Source organism: Tenrec ecaudatus, chromosome 15, assembly GCF_050624435.1.
Source record: "Tenrec ecaudatus isolate mTenEca1 chromosome 15, mTenEca1.hap1, whole genome shotgun sequence".
NCBI classification, from domain to species: Eukaryota; Metazoa; Chordata; class Mammalia; order Afrosoricida; family Tenrecidae; genus Tenrec; species Tenrec ecaudatus.
Genome location: NC_134544.1, coordinates 75740828 through 75747101, shown reverse-complemented (window position 1 = coordinate 75747101; position 6274 = coordinate 75740828). Strand labels below are relative to the sequence as shown.

Sequence of the window (6274 nt, the reverse complement as noted above, 5' to 3'; positions counted from 1 at the left end):
CAATTCCGGGGGACATGGGAGAGGAGAAGGTTGGGGGAAAGGCAGTAGTGTTAACAAAGCCAGGGACAAGGGAACAACAAGTGATCCAAATCAGTGGTGAGGAGAGTGTGGGAGGCCTGGTAGGGCATGATCAAGGGTAATGTAACCAAGAGGAATTGCTGAAGCCCTGGTGGGGACTGAGCATGATGGTGGGACAGGAGGAAAGTCAAAGGAAATAGAGGAATGAGCTGGGAGGCAAAGGGCATTTATAGAGGCCTAGATAAAAACATGTACATATGCATATATATTTATATATGAGGATGCAGAAATAGATCTATGTGCATATATTTATAGGTTTAGTTTAAGGTGGAGGAAGGACCTTGGGCCCCAACTCAAGTACTCCCTCAATGCAGGAATACTTTCTTCTATTACATTGGCATTCTATGATGCTCACCTTACCAACACAACCGCTGAAGAAAAAGCGGGTGAATAAGCAAATGTGGCGAAGAAAGCTGATGGTGCTCGGCTATCAAAAGAAATAGCGTCTGGGTTCTTAAAGGCTTAAAGGTAAACAAGCGGCCTTCTAGCTCAGAATCAACAAAGCCCACATGGAAGAAGTACACCAGCATGTTCGATCACGAGGTGTCGAAGGGATCAGGTATCAGGCATCATCAGAACAAAAAATCTTACCATAGTGACTAAGGGCGGGGGGGGGGGAGTGTGGAGTGGAGGCCCAAAGCCCATTTGTAGGCTACTGGAGATCCCCTTACAGAAGGGTTTCGGGGAGGAGACTCAGGGTGTGATGTAGCAATGATGAAAAATACAACTTTCCTCTAGTTCCTAAATGCTTCCTCCTCACCCCACTATCATGATCCCAATTCTACCTTGCAAGTCTGGCTAGACCAGAGGATGTACTGTGGTACAGATAGGAACCAGAAACACAGGGGATCCAGGGTGGATGATCCATTCAGGACCAGTGGTGTGAGTGGTGATACTGGGAGTGTAGAGGGAGAGAGTGGGTTGGAAAGTTAGAACTGATTACAAGGATCTACATGTGACCTCCTCCCTGGGTGACGGACAACAGAAAAGTGGTGAAGGGAGACATCGGATAGGGAAATTCATGACAAAATAATAATTTATAAATTATCAAGGGTTCATGAGCGAGTGTGGAGGGAGGGGAAAGAATGAGGACCTGATGCCAGGGCCTTAAGTGGAGAGCAAATGTTATGAGAATGATGAGGACAATGAATTTACATATGTGCTTTACACAATTGATGTGTGTATTGATTGTGATAAGAGTTGTATGAGTCCCTAATAAGACGATTTGAAAAAAAAGAATGTGTCAACTTGTTTTTAAGGGCCTGTGGCATTTTGTGGGCTTGAGGCATTTTGTGACCCCATGAGTAATATTTCAATGTACATTCTGAAGGAAGAGCAGAGACTCCTTTCAGGAGGAACACTAAATACGTTTTTGGTAAGTGATAGTGAGACGTGAGACAGAGCATTTGGTAGCTGTTAACTGCACAAGGAACCGCATACATATTGAGGTGATGAAATTATTTCTAGAAATCTTAACTAGAACTATGATCAATGTATTGTGACTCGTCAATGGCACCACTAGCAGCCTGGTCTGAAACAAGGACACCTAAGGTTTTCCATGTAAAGGATATGGCTATGACTCCTTGAAACCACAATTCCTGAGGACATTTGTATCTGATCCAGTGGGTCTCATAGTACTTAGGCCTGTAGCTCTCAGTTTCCTAACATGTTTGAAGTAGCTTTACTCTCTAGGTACCAGGGAAAGTCTATGTGGCCTTGTCCAATTGGCACTTATCAATAGTGGATAATTAGGGTCAAACTTTTCAGATACAACAGTGCGTACTCAGAAGTCTTGACCTTAAAGACCCTGGTTTTATTTTGTTGGGTCTCAACTTGGCCCCAAATTGTTATCCACTTATCTCTTGAATCTGTGCCTTAGCTCTGTAAATGAGAAGTGTGACATTTCATCTACTGGAATCTCCCCATATTAAACCTGTGAAATATTTTAGTCCTTTCTCCTGAAGAACAAATCACCTATCCTCTCCCCACCCCCGCAAACCTTCCCTCTATTTTATTCAATAAAACATACTATTGACGGCATTCACTGCGTCAATCCATCTTTTCCAGGGTCTTTGTTTATGGCCCTCTCCTTAACCAAGCGTAAGATCCCTCTCCAAGGACAGGTCTGCTCTGAAGCATGACCAAAGGAAGAGCGTGACCGCAGTCCCCCACTACCACAAATTATGCAGTCGCGTTTCCCACATTTGGGAAAATCGCAGGGGTCAGCACATCCGGAGTGCAATGGATAAGCCTCGCCCTGGGAAAATCACCTTCGTGATCATGATCTCTCCCCTGCCAGCCAAGACCCACCTGAGATCTGCAATGGTGTCCCTTGCTCCACAACCTCTTCTAAATCAAGCCTGAATCTCTGAGAGTTTCCTGTTAATGTATTTGCATTTGATGTCAGTGATTTTAAAAATAATTTTCACCTTCTGTTGGATAACCTTTCTTTGGAATGAGTGCAAACATGGCTCTTTTCCAGTCAGTTGGATGAGTCACTGTCTTCCAAACTTCTTGGCATAGATGCGTGCTTCAGCAGCTTGTGGAAACACTCCACATGGTATTGCACTGATGTACTGCTGCGACCCTCACTGGGGCATCACTTTCCTGTCGGTTTGTCATCCTGTGGCGCCTTGTGTGTTGTTGTGATGCTGGAAGCTATGCCACTGGTATTTCAAGTACCAGCAAAGTAACCAAGGGAACAGGTTTCAACAGAGCTTCCAGGCTGCAAACAAGGAGTAAGTTTTCCCTTTCATATAAATTAGCCAAGGGAAACATATTGGTAGCTATGAAACCGTGTGCGATACTGAAATCTGCATGCATAGAACAAGAGCATTGTCAAAGATAGTGCCGAGAGACGAGCCCCTCAGGCTGGAAGACACTCAAAACACGACTGAGGAAGAAGTGCCTTCTCAAAGCACTGTGGACCATAATGCTGTCGATCGATAAAGCCTGAGGGAGGAAAGCCTTCAGAATCCTCATTTGCTGATGGGGCAGGATTCAAAATAAGAAGAAACCACTGAAAATATCATTTAGTCATTGAAACTTGGAGTGTACAGAGTATGGACCTAAGACAATTAGAAGTCATCAAAAACGAAATGGTGTACATAAAGGCAGATACCTAGGCATTAATGAACTACAATAGTCTGTATTTGCCATTTTGAATCAGAAAATCATACAGTTTAATTATGCCAGGAATTACAAAGTCAAGAGGAATGGCATTGCATTAATTATTAAAAATGGTATTTCAAATTTTATCTTGAAGAACAATGCTGTCTGTGATAGGATAATGTCTATCCAGATATAAGAAACTCCAATCAATACAACTTCCATTAAAATTTATGCATCAATTACTAAATTTACTGATGCAGAAATTGAAGAATTCTGCCAATGTGTGCAGTCTGAAATCACACATGCAATCAAGATACTTTGATAATTGTTGACAATTGGAAAGAAAAAGGAAGGAAGAGTAATTGGAAAATATGATCTTGGTGATAGAAATGTAGCTGGAAATCACACGACAGAACTTTGCAAGATCAACAACTTCTTTATTGCAAATACCTTTTGCCAACAACACAAAAGGCGACTATAACATGACCTTCTCCAGATGGAATGCACAGACTGACTCCATCTGTGAGAAGAGACAATGGACATGCTCACTATCAGCAGCTAAAACCAGGCCCATGTTGACTGTGGGACAGGCCTTATAAGTAAATTCAGGTTGAAACGGAATCAAATGAAAACAAGTCCAGGAGAGCCAAAGTACAACCTTTGAGTCTATCCCACTTGAACCTCAAAAACATCTGAAGACCAGACTCGATGCATTGAACACTAATTACAGGAAATCTGATGACTGGGATAATATCTAGAATATCATGTATTGAGAGGCAAGCAATACAGTAAGGGGTTATTATAAAAGACAATAAAGAAAAAGAAAAAAATACTATTGACATATTATGTTCTAGCCTCCTAACTACAGTACATGATCATCTGTGGATTTATTTTTATGGTTTTATTCATTCGAAACAATTTAATAGTGTTATAGGCATGTAATCCACATATCACACAGTTCAGTAGTTCAATCATAATAAGAGTTGTACACTCATTGCCCAATCAAATTATTTTTGAACGTTCACTCCTGCCTCCATGGTTAAAGCACTTTTAAAATGAGTTGTGTAATCATCATCAGTTCTAAAGAGTGCTCCCTCCCCATCCCACGTGCATCATTTGCTCCCTCAAACCTACTCTCCCTAACTCCCGCCCTAACCTCTCCATCCCCTATAAACCCTTGCAGTAGTTCTTATGTTTGTGCTCCTATTCCTTCTGTGCTTAGCAACCTGGAAAACAAACAGAAGCAGTATAAAGAGAAAAAGTTCAATTGCAAGGATAATATAATATTACAGAGATAAAAATACAAATAGTTGGAAAGAAAGAAAAGACCGGCGTGAATTGGTATGATTTCTGTAAGAGCTCCAATAAAATGCTTTCAGGGGGAAATTGTCACACATCTGAGTGTGAGTTTGAGCCCCTGTCCCAACAACCAATTTTTCAAAAAGACATAAGAAAGTGTCCATTTGGGATGGTATCTCTATTTGAAATGAATTCACCTCTTTGTGATGTTTGGCTTAGGATCTGTAAGTAATAGTGACTTTATTAGATAGAAACCAGGCTACTGCCAACAACATGTTGGGTCAAATTGGGGCCAACCTGTTGCTCAAAGTTTACATTTGGAAATCCACAAGGGTTGCAGCGACCAGGAGCACAGGAAGGAGGATGGTGGGGGATGGAAGAAAGACAGGAGACCTGATACAAGAAGCTGAGGCAGGTGGAGCCTGTTCCCTGATGAGGAAGGAGGCTTCCCAGCAACTGCAGCGCATTAATTTATACCGGCAAGGCATAAGGAATTTCATGGCTAGTCGAGGGGAGTCGGAAGCTGGGAAGAAGGAGCATAGCTGATTTGCAGGTCATCCTGCTTCAGCGATGTTATAGGGAACAAGGGGGGAACTGTCAACTGTCCCTTAGGTGAAGGACACGACACTTGTTGCATCCGCTCCTTGAGCTGTCAGCACCCTTCCATGGGGCCCTGCCTCAGCTGAAGGAAGTGATGATCCTGCCCCACTAGTCCAAGAAGTAGACAGTTTTTCCCCCCAAGAGTTTGCCTCCAGCTTCTCGCAGCCTTCACCAGTTGCATCTCACACTGGACACCTGCAAACATAGGGACATTCCAGTCAGCAAAACCCTCACACACATCCACTGTGTCTCTCCACCATGCACATTCACGCTTGCTTTTTCTCTGTAAAATCACTTTTTAACATAGTAACAAGGAAAACCCGGATCAGCACTCAAAGGTGACTTGTGTTCAGACCTGATAATTGAATTTGGACACCTGGGAATTCCAGAGTTGAGGCACTTCTCCCAGGGCTGGGTTGTTTTATCAGCAGAAGGAAGGGTTGACACCAGTAAGTGAAGTGCATGACTGCTGAGAAGGTCATCACAAGAGCAGATAAGAATGTCCTAAGTATCATAGGGAGTCTCAGGCGTGTTGTTTATGATGAGTGGGGCTGCTAATTACAAAGTCAGCAGTTTGAACCACCAGTGGTTCATTGGGAGGAAGATGAGGCTTTCCACTCCCACTGAGATTTGCAACTTAACACTCCTACAGGGGAAGTGCTACTCTGGCCCCTTGTGTCTTTGAGAGGAAATGACTCAATGGCACTGATGCTTTTTGGATGTGCTTTTGGAAGGACACTGCATTCTGGGTAAAGTAAGGTATGTATAATTTTACTATACTAAATGGAGAGAACACAGCACTTTATTGCATTTTTGAATAAATGCACAAATGTGGGTAGAGGCACCATTACCATCTTAACTTTATAGGTGTAAAACTACAAATGGAATTCTTAAAATTTCAGCTGTGTATCCCCCAGAGACTCACCTCATGCTCTTTGACCATGTTCTTTGAGCTCTTAGGGGGAAAAAACAAAGAATTTGAGGTAGGCTACTTCAATGCTATAGTGTGAAATTTGTAAGATTTTCCTATGAAACTATCAGAGGACAACTCTTCATACCTAAAAGAATAGGTGAGCACAATGTCCCAATGGGGAACAGTTCCTCAGTTCTTCTATCCACACATGTGCCCATCATTGCAGGTTTCCATTGTGTTCAGAGTTCATAATGTGTTCCATGTTCTATTTCC

General features: G+C 42.6%; 1 non-coding gene across 1 annotated transcript; it reads right to left on the bottom strand.

The window, feature by feature from the left end:
- Positions 1 to 2221: 2221 nt before the first annotated feature.
- Positions 2222 to 2385, bottom strand: LOC142428177 (U1 spliceosomal RNA). The gene has a single exon (XR_012780149.1). It is a non-coding gene; the product is annotated as a U1 spliceosomal RNA (small nuclear RNA).
- Positions 2386 to 6274: the final 3889 nt, after the last annotated feature.